This window comes from Pinus tabuliformis, chromosome 2_1 (assembly GCF_031772625.1).
Source record: "Pinus tabuliformis cultivar Carrire ecotype Pingquan chromosome 2_1, CPIR1, whole genome shotgun sequence".
Classification (NCBI taxonomy): domain Eukaryota; kingdom Viridiplantae; phylum Streptophyta; class Pinopsida; order Pinales; family Pinaceae; genus Pinus; species Pinus tabuliformis.
The window spans coordinates 537,046,352-537,059,868 of record NC_142299.1 but is presented as its reverse complement, the minus strand read 5'-3'; positions in this window follow the sequence as shown (position 1 = coordinate 537,059,868).

Below are 13,517 nucleotides of genomic sequence, written 5' to 3'. Positions count from 1 at the left end.
TCAGTTCATGAATTTTCCAATTAGGAAAATATTACATTTTCACTTCTCAAAGCCGCCCCACATGTCAAGCACTGGTGGGAAACCTAATGTGAACAAAAGGACGAGAGTGAATCATCATTGTTTTTAGCCGCACCCATTTGGGATTCTTTCCGAAATGCCATCAAGGAACAATTACCATGTCGGAAGATATGAAGATAAATACATAAATCGAAACACGCTTCGGTAGGGAAGGGATGAAGATATGCCAGAGTTCACAAATGTTTTCCATACCCTCCACACGAAGTTGGGTATTAAGGATTCTAGTGGAATTTGGTACTCAAGTATCGTGATTGTCTACACAAATATATCCAGGACGAGACAGGGTTTCTGGAAATATCCTCACTCAACATGGCATACCAATATGTTTTCAAGATCGAGCAAAAGTTTAAACAGAAGAAGCGAGACTTTGGATTTGTGAATCCAAAGCAAGGAAAAGGCACCCCGAAACCACAGAGTAAAGGCCAAAGCCAAGGAGAGGCGACCCAGGACAAACCATCAAAGCTGCAAGCAAAGAACAACACCACGAAACCAAAGAAGGACACGGGAAAATGGTTTGAGTTCCATAAGAGCTCCATTCACAACACAAGTGAGTGCTAGGCCAAGCAGTCATTGGTGGCGGCGCTGAAGGCTTCTGAATCAGAAGCGGGTTCTGACTCAGAACCCGACAAGGGGAGTGACAAAGGGAAGTAGATCGTTGACGCGGAGTCCAATGCCACCGTGGCCACCACCAAGATCTAGAAGAATGAGCCTAAAGATCCAGAGGAGGGGGAACACTTCTTCCACTCACATTTGTGGGTGAAGGGTTCTTCGCTGTAGTTCATCACCGATATTGGGAGCCAACAGAACCTCATTTTAGTAGAGGTTGTGAAGTGGTTGGGCCTACTGAAAAAAGTACATTCGCAATCATACACCATCGAGTGGCTTCACCAATGACTAGATCTCCATGTCAGCCAGCAGTGCCGCCTTCCCTACAACATCAAGCCCTTCACAAATGAGGTACTGTGTGATGTTGATCCTCTTGAATTTTGTGATGTATTACTAGGACAACCGTACTTGTGTAAGCGACATGTTGTATATGAGTCTAGATATCACTATGTGATTATTACTTTGGGCAATAAGTTATACATGATACTGGAGGTAGCCCCGCCTACCGCCATCTCTTTGATCACTGCAAAGCAATGCAATAATATTATTTCCCAAATCAGGAAATTTGTTTTCCTTATGATACACCCTCAGGGAAAGAAGAAGGTTGTGGCCATGACTTCTAGACAGGGCTCCACCACACAACAACAACATATGTACAAGGTCATGGAGGAGTACAGGGACATTTTCGCCTCACCTACAAGGGTACCTCTACACTGTCAGGTCAAGCACTCCATCGATTTGACCCCGGGCATGCCGCTACCTAATGGACTGATTTATCAATGCTATGTTCTGGAGAACGATGAGATCAAGGGGCATATTCAGGAGCTATTGCAGAAATGGCACATCAGGCCAAGCTCATCAGCATGTGGGAGATCGATTGTACTGGTATAAAAGAAGGATAGGACCTGGAGACTCTGTATTGACTATCGGCGCTAAACAAGATCACTGTCCGGAATAGGTTCCCAATCCCACAAATTGATGACCTTTCATACTTGCTTAAGGGGCCAAATATTTCAGAAAGATTGAATTGAAGTATGGCTATCACCAGGTGCCTATCGAACCCTCCGATCGGAGGTCCTTTTCAAGTGGTTGGTAATGCCTTTCGAGTTGACGAATGCCTCCACAACCTTCATGAGATTGATGGATGACACCTTGCGACCCTTCACTAATGCATTCATGGTGGTGTATTTAGATGAAATCTTGATCTTCAGCCAGATTTGAGAAGAACACCTCCACCATATTTGACAAGTCCTTTGAACCCTACGACACCATAAGTTGTGTGCAAACTTGGAGAAATGCACTTTTGGCATGACCTATGTTCAATATCTAGGGCACATCATTGATGAGCAAGGTGTGAATGTGGACCCAACCAAGATACAAGTCATTCAGGATTGGCTGGCCCCAACTAATCTAAAAGAGCTACGCATCTTTATGGGTATTACCAATTTCTACCGCAGGTTCTTGTTGAGGTTCTCTCATATCACTTGGCCTTTAAGTCAAGTCACCAAGGGTAGAGATAGATTTTTTTTTTTGGTCTGAAACCCAAAAGAAGGATTTTTCCAAGTTTAAGTATCACCTTTACTGTGCACCAGTGCTCACATTACCAGAACTGCAACAACCATTTGAGGTTGAGATAGAGGCCTCCAACTATGCTAGTGGTGCAATTCTTACTCAACAACGACATCTAATGGCTTACCACAGTGAGACACTTTCAGACATAGTTTGAAAGTATCCCACTTATGACAAAGAAATGTATCCCATTGTGTAGGCCTACCATTGATGGAAACATTACATAATGGTGAACGAAACTATCATCCACACAGATCACTGACCCCTGCAATTCATACTGACACAAGGGAAGTTGTAGAATGATCGCTATCATAAATGGTCCACCTACCTGAAATAGTTCCATTTGAACATTAAGTACAAGAAGGGAAACATAATAATGTTGCAGACTGCCTCAGCTAACCACTAGGCATGGCGCTGATCACTGTTCTCTCGACTCTTGTGGACACAAAACTTCGGGGTGGTCGCATCTTTACTAGAGCTATCTAGAATTCAGCAGCACATACTAGACACTCTTGGAAGGGAAGAGACTTCCAAATTTTCACCTTCAGGATGCACTATTATGCCACTACGAAAACATATGTGTTCCTTCAAGAGAGTGTGCCAAGATGATTTGGGAGGCACACTACAATCATGTTGCTGGACATTTAGGAGTAGAGAAAACAATGGCGGTATTGTAGAAGTATTTTTAAGGCCGAAACTTCATCAGGATGTTGGGAAGTACATTAGATCTTGCACCGCCTATGCCATTGCCAAACCAACCATCAAGAAATAAGGCATATATACTACTCTACCTATAACAAGTTGACATTGGGAATATATTTCCATGGATTACATGTCGAGAATTCCTTCTACTAAGCATAGAAACAATTATGTTTTCGTGGTTGTTGACAGATTCTCTAAGATAGCTATCATGGCGACTTGCAAGAAGAGTATCACAACAAAGGTCACTACTAAGCTCTTCTTTGAGCGAGTGTGGGTACACTTTTGGATCCCACAATCCATTATCTCAGATTAGGATAACAGATTCCTAAGTGCATTTTGGTCAAGTCTCTGGTTGATTTTGGATACAAAACTTACTAAGTCTACGACTTTCCATCCCCAAACTAATGACTAAACAAAGGTTGTCAATAGGATGATCGTACACATTCTGTTCATGTACAACTTGAAGCATCCATGCACATGGGATGAAAGTCTCCCCTATGTCCATCATAGCTACAACAACGCTCTCCACAACTCAACTGTCCAAATCCCCTTTTAGGTAGAGATGGGATTTCAACCATTATGTCCCATTGATGTGACCATACCATTTGCAACCACTTAGGCAGATTCAACTCACGTCCAGTCCAAAGCCAATAGGGCTAAGAACTTCATTGAGCACATTCAACACATCTTCCAACAGGTCCTTGATATATTGGACAGAGCTAATGCTAAGTACAAGCAATGCCATGATCAACATCGAGTGTCACACAAGTTCCAGGTGGGTGATAAAGTTTGGCTAAATATGCAGAAGGAGTGTCTCACTGGACCCCACTGTTAGCTTCGCCCACTCCGATACGGGCCATACACCATCTCCAAGCTTATCGATGACAATGCCTTCGAGATTAACATCCCATCGTTCCTTGGTCTGCAACTAGTGTTCAATGTAGACCGCCTTTGGCCATACTTTCCACCATTGTTGGACACATCCAATATTGTAGAACAACTGACACCAACAAAGATAAACCCAGACTGCATGGAACATGCCACAGCTGATCAACTCATGGACACATAGATCAAGAACACTGGCCAACATAGGATCCAACTATATTGAGTTGTCAAAGCAGGCCAACTCCATCACCAGGGACTAGGTTCAACAAAAATTTCCTCACTTCATAGAGGCTCTGCACGCAATGGGGAACATTGATTCCTAAGGGGGGAGGATTGATCCATGTGGATATTGGTGGCCACCCACCTATTCCACCTAGACCTCCAGTCAATTTAATCTATTTCTTTGTTTATTTCGGCATTTGCTATTTTTAGCATTCATTCAAGTCCTAAACTTCCAGAGTAGTTTGACCCCCTAAACAACATTTTTTTGAGGTCACATGCTTATCTTAATTTTGTTGCCTTAGCTGCTGCCACGTATTCTGCTTCTATTGTGGAATCTGCTAGAACTGATTGTTTGCGTGATCTCCAGGACACAGCTCCTGATCCAAGACTCATAGCATATCCTGAAGTAGATACCCTAGTTTCTTTGTCTCCATCGAAGTCTAAATCAGAGTATCCAATCAAGCTGATGTCGTCCACCTGTGTATACTTGATTCCAAAGTCTTGAGTTCCCTTCAAGTACCTTATAGCTCTTTTTGCAGTAGACCTTTGTCCCTCACAAGGCTTTTTCATAAACCTGGAGAGGATTCCAACAACAAAGAAATGTCTGGTCTGGTAGTAGTTAGGTAGTTGAGACTTCCTACAAGCTGTCTATACTTTGTTGCATCCTCAAATTCTTTTCCTTCAATAGATGTAAGCTTTAAGTTTTGTTCCATTGGAGTAGTAAGAGGATTGCATTTTGTCATGCCAAACCTGTTCAATAGATATCCAATGTATTTCTTTTGAGAAAGAAATATGGACTTTGGATGTTGAGTTTTTTTTCCCATAAGGAAAAATCGTAATTTCATTAAAAAAGGAAATTACATTCTGTAGATGCTGGTGCATATGCAGTGCATGATCATGTCATGTATAAACAATATTGTTGCCTTTGATCCATGCAGGGGGCAACAATAATAAACAAAAAACTATAAGCCATATAATAATCATACTGTTACCATGTTCAGTGTCAGTATATACATACAAAAAAGGTATGTGACTGATCAAAAAATAACTAAAACAAAAAGCATGAATTAACCTTGTAGATCCATGAATGGTTGATGATAATATTGGAAGAAATCTTCCCCATGGTGCTCTCTAATCAACCAGATGCCCGACTCCTCGAGCGCAGCCTCTTTGGATAGGTTGTCGGTAGCTCCGTTCTACTCCCTGTAAATATGTGAGCATATAAAGGTGTCAAAAGATGAAATCAATCTCAAAGTTTCTTCCAAGATGTGATTTAATGCAAAAGTAGAACATCTATATTTCCTGTTCATCCAGTCACAAATAATTTTTGAGTCCCCAAATAATTGTATATCTCTGCAGTTTTTCTCCAAAGCGAAATGAATGAGATGTTTTGCGGCAAGGAGCTTAGTTGAATTGTTAGTGCATCTTCGGAAACCTATGAGCATGCTATAAGAATGATGATGGTTTATATGAAGTATAGCCCCCCCCACCCACAACCTTTCTCTTGTGCTGCATCGTCGAAATAAACCCATGTTTGTTGTATTCTATTTAAATAGGAGTGGGAATGCATGTATTACATGGGGGAGGATCATTTGGAATGAGGAGAATTCGGCCTTGACTTTGGTCACCAGTACAACCCAGTTCGGCACTGTGTCCTGAAAAATTAAACTGTTTCTGGCAATCCAGATAGTCCAGCAAATTAGAAGGGGGAGGTTCTGAAGCTTTTGTGATGATGAAGTGTTGTACCAGGACTGCCAGGCCGCAAGAATAGTATTGCCAGCCCAATTTGTAGAAGGGGCGATGGGAGGGAGGATAAGATTACACAGGTTACAAATAGCTGTACATTCCAGAAATAGGTGGGAAGTGGATTCATTTTCCTTCTTGCAAAAGCTGCACCAATGGGGACCATAATGTGCTCGTTTGAGGAGGTTTTCACTAGATGGGATTTTGTTTCATAGGATGGTCGACATTAAGAGTCTAGTTCTGGGAGGAGCCCTTAGCTTCCAGAGATGTCTCCACCAGTTGAAAAGCATCAGAGGCTTCCTTGGTGTCGACAAATTCATATATCCTTCTTTTGGCGAGTACCTTCCATTTTTTGAAAGAGCCCATATAATCTCATCGTCACCTTCAAGGATATGGATGTGGGCATCAGTGAGGGCTTGAGTGTAGTCCTCCCAGTACTGTGTCCAAATAGGAGGAATGTTTAAATGATGAGCAGTTTTCTAGGCCTGTTGGAGGAAAGAAGTGTTCTCCAAGTTTGCAATTTGTGCAATATAAGAAATGTTATGTTGCTGAAGATACTGTATGAGATCCATAGGTAGGCAGTGCATGTCCCCACATCCCACCCACGGATCGAGGCCGATGCGAACAGTGCACCCAGATCGAATTCTCCAAGTGAGGCCCTCTCTGATAGGGTTCCAAGCTTTTAGGACGACCTCCCAGATAATAGAGATGCCCGTGGTATTTAGGTGAGTTCTTCTAATCCAGTCCATGATGTGCATCAGAGCATTATATTTGGCATATGTAACCCTTGTCCAAAGGTTGTTTACTAATACTAGTTTCTGTAGAAATTTTGAATAATTTAACACATATTCAATGGAGATTATCCTGATCATGTACTAATGCGGAAAACATACACAATACATAAGCTCCTCTACGTTGATCAAGAATATAGCAGCATCAATAACAATAAAACATCAAGAGCATTCACACATTAACACAGTATGTATCACGGGGAAAGCATCTCGCTAAAAACCCCACACTATCTGTATATTAATGATTGAGTCATGTAACATTACACAACATAATACTTCTCACAAGTATCTCCACCTCTGTTACACACAATACAGCTCAGATCTGATCTCCAAATCTCCCCCGCTGCTTGCCTACCTCCACTGCTCAATACCTGCTCAAGAACTGATGAGAATTGCTTCCCAAACTCGATTTTCACCTGCAAAATAGTCACTCACCCTTTGTGGACGTGAGCAAATGCTAAAATGCGGGCCAAATACGTGAGCAAACTCATTGGCATACTCAATCCTTTGATTGTGCAAGATCTGGTGCACAACTATAGTCACAACTGATAGCAATCTGATTCTCTACCACCTGTCCCTGTTGAACTGAACATGCACTGACATGCAACTGAGTTAACTGATGTATTCTTTAGTTGTATTATGAGTTAATAATTATTTTAACAACTCATCATTAGTCTATCTGCAGTTAGACTAACTACAACCAGTTTAACTAAGTTAAACTGAACACAACTCCATCAACTGTACCTCCAGTCCACTAAACTCAACTCACTTGAGTTCTAACTGAAGTCATGCATGCAACAACTCAACTGACTCATAAGAAAAACGAATTTCCTTCTGACAGCTGCATGTGCCACTTCCGTAGCTCAAACTGAAGTGCTCCAAGAGAATAAGATTAAGTTTATAGTCCAAATATTATTGTGAGATAATAATATTTGACTTTTCTATTTTTTGACAGCCAGTCTAAAAATAGACTTGATCACTCACACTGTGATCACTCACACTTTCATCAAAAATAGAAGTCCATCTATTTTTCCCAACTTGATCAATCATCCATAAACATAGACATGATCCATATGTCTAAAAATAGACATAGTCTAAAAATAGACTTGCGCCAAAAATAGCCTGCGGGCCCACTTAGGCGACTCTTTTCACTAAGCTCCATCATCTTGTTGCAATCTCAACACTCCCTCTTGACAAGATATGGATTATCAGCAACCCCTATCCTGCCTCGGTGGTACTCGAATTTGCTCCTAGTGAGAGCCTTCGTCAGAATATCAGCATCCTGATCCTCCGTTGGAATGTACGAAAGTAACATGATCCTCCGCTGCACACAATCTCTGATATGATGGTACCTGATGTGCTTGGACCCAAAAAACCCGACCAGGATCATCCTCATCCACACAGATCTCTGCTTCCTGCTGTACCAAGAAACTACTGTCAATCCGATACTAAAGACCCCTCCTGATGTGCTCTTTCTGTTTGTTGGGCTCCCTGCCCAATCTGCATCCGTGAAGCCACATAGCTTCACCTCATCCTCCTGTCTGTACCAAGATCCATATCCCGATGTGCCTCTCAAGTGGCTCAATACATGCTTGCCCGCCTTCCAGAAGAGCTTGGTAGGCTTAACCATAGCTTGTGAAAGCTGGTTAACTGCATAGCATATATCAGGTCGTGTATTGACCAAATACATCAGCGACCCCACCAACTGTCGATAAACAGTGGCATCCACTTCTTCTCCCGAAGTGGCATCCTCCTTCCTCCAACCTCCAGGAAGAGGAGTATCAACAAGCTTGCAGCCATGCATGTTGAACTTCTCCAGTATCTCCCGAGCATACTTGCTCTGAGAAACAAACAGTCCACCACTGCGCTGCCATATTTCCAATCCTAGGAAATAGTGAAGGAGGCCCAAGTCCTTCATCTCAAACTCTGTAGCAAGATCCTTCTTGCATGACAGTATCAACAGCTCATCACCCGTTAGAATCAAATCATCAACATACAGTACAATGATAAGCAACTTACCCTCCACCACAATCTGGTATAGGTTCGGATCCGCCTCGCTCTTGGAGAATCCAAGTCCTGTGAAATAGCTGTTTATCCGTGTGTACCAAGCACATGGTGCTTGCTTCAACCCATACAACGCTCTCTTGAGCCTGCACACATGCGACTCGCTGCTGAAGACTTCAAAGCCTTCGGGTTGCTCAATGTACACCTCCTCCTCAATGACTCCGTTGAGGAACGCAGTCTTCACATCCATCTGATGAATGTGCCATCCCATCTGCGCTGAGAGAGCAAGAATCGTCCGTATGGAAGAATACCTTGCGACAGGTGCAAAGGTCTCCTCATAATCGATCCCCTCAATCTGTGAAAAGCCTCGGGCAACAAATCTTGCCTTGTACTTCTCCACACTCCCGTCAGCTGCCTGCTTAACTTTGTAGATCCATCTCGAACCCACCACTGATTTCCCTTCCGGTCTAGGAACAATCTCCCATGCACTGTTTCTGACAATAGAATCATACTCTTCCACCATGGCGTCTACCCATGCGGGATCCTCCACAGCTTCCTCGAAAGAGGATGGCTCAGTCACAACCCGCTTGCTCAGAAGAGCCATGTATCCAGTGTACCGATCAGGTGACTGTCTCTGCCTGCGTTGGGCTGTAGGTGGTCCTACAACTTTCTCTGCATCTTGAGCCAGTCGCTCAGCTTCTGTCAAGCGCTTTCGCCCTCTGATGGTTGGCGCTGCATGAGTGGTCTCTTCCACTCCATGAACCTCGTCCTGTGGCTGATCCACGTCCTGAAGCTCATCCTTAGGAACTAATAGCTCCTCATCTGCATGCAAGTGTAGCTCCCTCTCAAGTGAACACTTCATGGCTTTCTCCTCCTGAAATTTTATATCCCGTCGCACAATAGTTTTACCACTGTCCGGCAAATACACATGATAGTTGTGGGGCGTATCAGTGTACCCCACAAATATCCCAACCTCTGCAGTCGGCTCCAACTTCTTTCTGGCATCCTTCGTCACATGCATGTAAACGTTAGCACCAAAAATCCTCAAATGAGAAAGATCAGGCTTCTTACCAGAATAAGCCTCCTCGGGTGTACTCATGCCAAGTATCCTATGAGGACAATGGTTCTGCACATAAACTGCTGTATTGCATGCTTCCGCCCACAAGTGAAGGGGTAGGCCCTGATCATGCAACATTGCCCGTGCAGCACCCACAATCGTTCTGTTCTTCCGCTCAGCTACCCCGTTCTGCTGTGGGTTATGGGGAGCTATGAGCTCTCTACGAATCCCTTCTGCCTTGCAGAAATCCTTGAACTCGTCCGAGATGTATTCACCACCATTATCGCTCCTAAGAGCCTTCACCTTCTTCCTCGACTCCTTCTCGACCAGTGCTTTGAATTCACAGAACTTTGAATATGTCTCACTCTTCTTCTGCATGAAGAAGATCCAGCACTTACGAGAGAAATCATCAACAAAAATCACATAATACCTGTGTTTTGCTGTCGAAGCAACTAAGAAAGGTCCACACACGTCTGTGTGAATTCTCTCAAGGATCGTCGTGGCGCGACTATCCTTCTCGTGAAAGGTGGCTTTCACAAACTTCCCCAAAGTACACCCCTTGCACTGATCTGACTGCGCAAGTGTGCCTTTAGGAAGCCCTGTAGTGATCTGCTGCAGTATCTTCAAGGCTCCATGGTGAAGGTGACCCAATCTCCTGTGCCACAACTCGCCATCATCCCGGCTCACCAATCCTTCTGCCTTGCCTTCCATTGCTGTGCATCCATCTACATGCAACTGATAAAGGTTCCTCACTCGAACCCCTATCTTCCGGGTCTCACCAGTTGTCTTGCTGCGCAGGAAGGCCTTTCCCTCGCTGAAAACAACATCATACCCCTTGTCTTCTAACATCGCCACTGAGATGAGATTCTTCTTCAATCCTGGAACATGCATGACTTCCTTCAATACAAAGGGTTTACCAGACTCCCTCTCAAAGGAAATGGTACCGATACCGGTCGCACTGTATCTACCATCATCGCCCATCTCGATGTGCACTCCAAGATCTTTGTCCTCCAGATCAGAGAACAAATCTCTATCTCCCGTCATGTGAAAAGACGCACCACTGTCCAAGAACCACACTGATCCCATCACACTTGAAACCAAGCATGCGATCAATGAAAAATCAAGCTCAAACTGAGAAGCTAAAGCCTCTCCCCCTGCAGATCCAGCAGCTTGCTTGTTCTTCTTCTTCTGCGGACAATTTGTGGCATAGTGTCCATGCTGGTGACAGTGAAAACACTTCACCTTGGACATATCCTGCTTCTTGCCTTTCGCACCAGACTGAGAAGCTTTCTTGCTCTTCCCTTTCTTTGCTTTGGCAGCCGAAGAACAATTCTCTTCATCAGCTCCCTTTGACGAAGATCCGTCCCTGGTACTCTGCCTGATCTCCTCCTGCACAAGTTCTGACCATAGTCTTTCCCATCCTGGCAACTTCTCCCGACCATTGACAGAGTCCTGATAGGAATGCCAACTCTTCGGAAGACCAAGGAGAGCCAAGCTCACCAAGTCCTCATCATCGACAATAACCCCCACACTTCCCAGCTCATCTCGACACTGAGTGAACTTCGTGAGATACTTGGGAATACTGTCTCCCTTCTCGCATTTGATGTTTCTGAGTTTATCTTTGAGCGCCAACTTCCTCTGATCGCTCTTGCTTTGGAATAATTATGTTAATGATTTCCACATCAAATATGGAGTAGCCTTTCCATGGAGGCTGGACACAATGTGATCCTTCACGCCCTCCAACAGAATTCTTCGACATTTTGCGATCTTCTTTTGCCAAGCATCAGCTTGAGTAGCATCAATAGGCTTTGGGATATCCGTATCTATGAATTCCTTCAGCCCGTTATCATCCAATACTGCCTCCATCCTGTCCTTCCATGCAATATAGTTTGAGCTGCCCTCAAGAGCATACTCCAATCGCAATCCGTTGAAAGACATTGCTGCGTTGTCACCAAGAAAACACTGCTGCAAATTCGAATTCCACCAGCAACCAACTCAAATGCTTCCGATCAACCCTCGCTTGATATCCTGTAAAAATATCTTCTACAAATCAAGCTGCTCCGATACCATGTAGAAACTTTTTCTACAATTATCTAGCTCGCTCTGATACCATGTAGAAACTTTTTCTACAATTATCTAGCTCTGATACCATGTAGAAATTTTTTCTACAAATCATCTAGCTCCGATACCATGTAGAAATTTTGAATAATTTAACACATATTCAATGGAGATTATCCTGATCATGTACTAATGCGGAAAACATACACAATACATAAGCTCCTCTACGTTGATCAAGAATATAGCAGCATCAATAACAATAAAACATCAAGAGCATTCACACATTAACACAATATGTATCACGGGGAAAGCATCTCGCTAAAAACCCCACACTATCTGTATACTAATGATTGAGTCATGTAACATTACACAGCATAATACTTCTCACAAGTATCTCCACCTCTGTTACACACAATACAGCTCAGATCTGATCTCCAAATCTCCCCCGCTGCTTGCCTGCCTCCACTGCTCAATACCTGCTCAAGAACTGATGAGAATTGCTTCCCAAACTCGATTTTCACCTGAAAAATAGTCACTCACCCTTTGTGGACGTGAGCAAAGGCTAAAATGCGGGCCAAATACGTGAGCAAACTCATTGGCATACTCAATCCTTTGATTGTGCAAGATCTGGTGCACAACTATAGTCACAACTGATAGCAATCTGATTCTCTACCACCTGTCCCTGTTGAACTGAACATGCACTGACATGCAAATGAGTTAACTGATGTATTATTTAGTTGTATTATGAGTTAATAATTAGTTTAACAACTCATCATTAGTCTATCTGCAGTTAGACTAACTACAACCAGTTTAACTAAGTTAAACTGAACACAACTCCATCAACTGTACCTCCAGTCCACTAAACTCAACTCACTTGAGTTCTAACTGAAGTCATGCATGCAACAACTCAACTGACTCATAAGAAAAACGAATTTCCTTCTGACAGCTGCATGTGCCACTTCCGTAGCTCAAACTGAAGTGCTCCAAGAGAATAAGATTAAGTTTATAGTCCAAATATTATTGTGAGATAATAATATTTGACTTTTCTATTTTTTGACAGCCAGTCTAAAAATAGACTTGATCACTCACACTGTGATCACTCACACTTTCATCAAAAATAGAAGTCCATCTATTTTTCCCAACTTGATCAATCATCCATAAACATAGACATGATCCATATGTCTAAAAATAGACATAGTCTAAAAATAGACTTGCGCCAAAAATAGCCTGCGGGCCCACTTAGTGAAGGCGACTCTTTTCACTAAGCTCCATCATCTTGTTGCAATCTCAACAGTCTCCAACCAAGTTTCGCAGCAAGTGCTAATGAGAAATATTCTAAATTTTTTAGGCCCCAACCCCCCCATTTTTTTGGTAGGTTCAGAGCCTCCCACCTAACCCATGCAAAAATCCTGCCCTATTTTTTCCCTTACCAAAGAAATCTACAACAGAGGGACCATATTCTACTGAGAATGCCTTTGGGAATCCAAGCCAGGGACATCTAATATACAGGAGTGGCCTCCAAGACACTTTTGATTAGGGTGAGCCATCCTGCATGTGAGAGGTTTTGAGGTACCAGGTATTAAGTCTTTTCTCCATCTTGGAGATGAGCCAAGTCCAGTTAGCGATTTTGTAGCCAAGTGGCTTCAACTTGTAACCCATATATTTTAAGCCATCAGATAATTGCAACTGAGTGAAATGGAAACGATGCAAAGCAAAATAGATCTCATGCGGAGTACATTCAACTGCTGTTAATGTGGACTTTCTATCATTTATGATCTTACTTGTTGCCACATGGAAAAGGG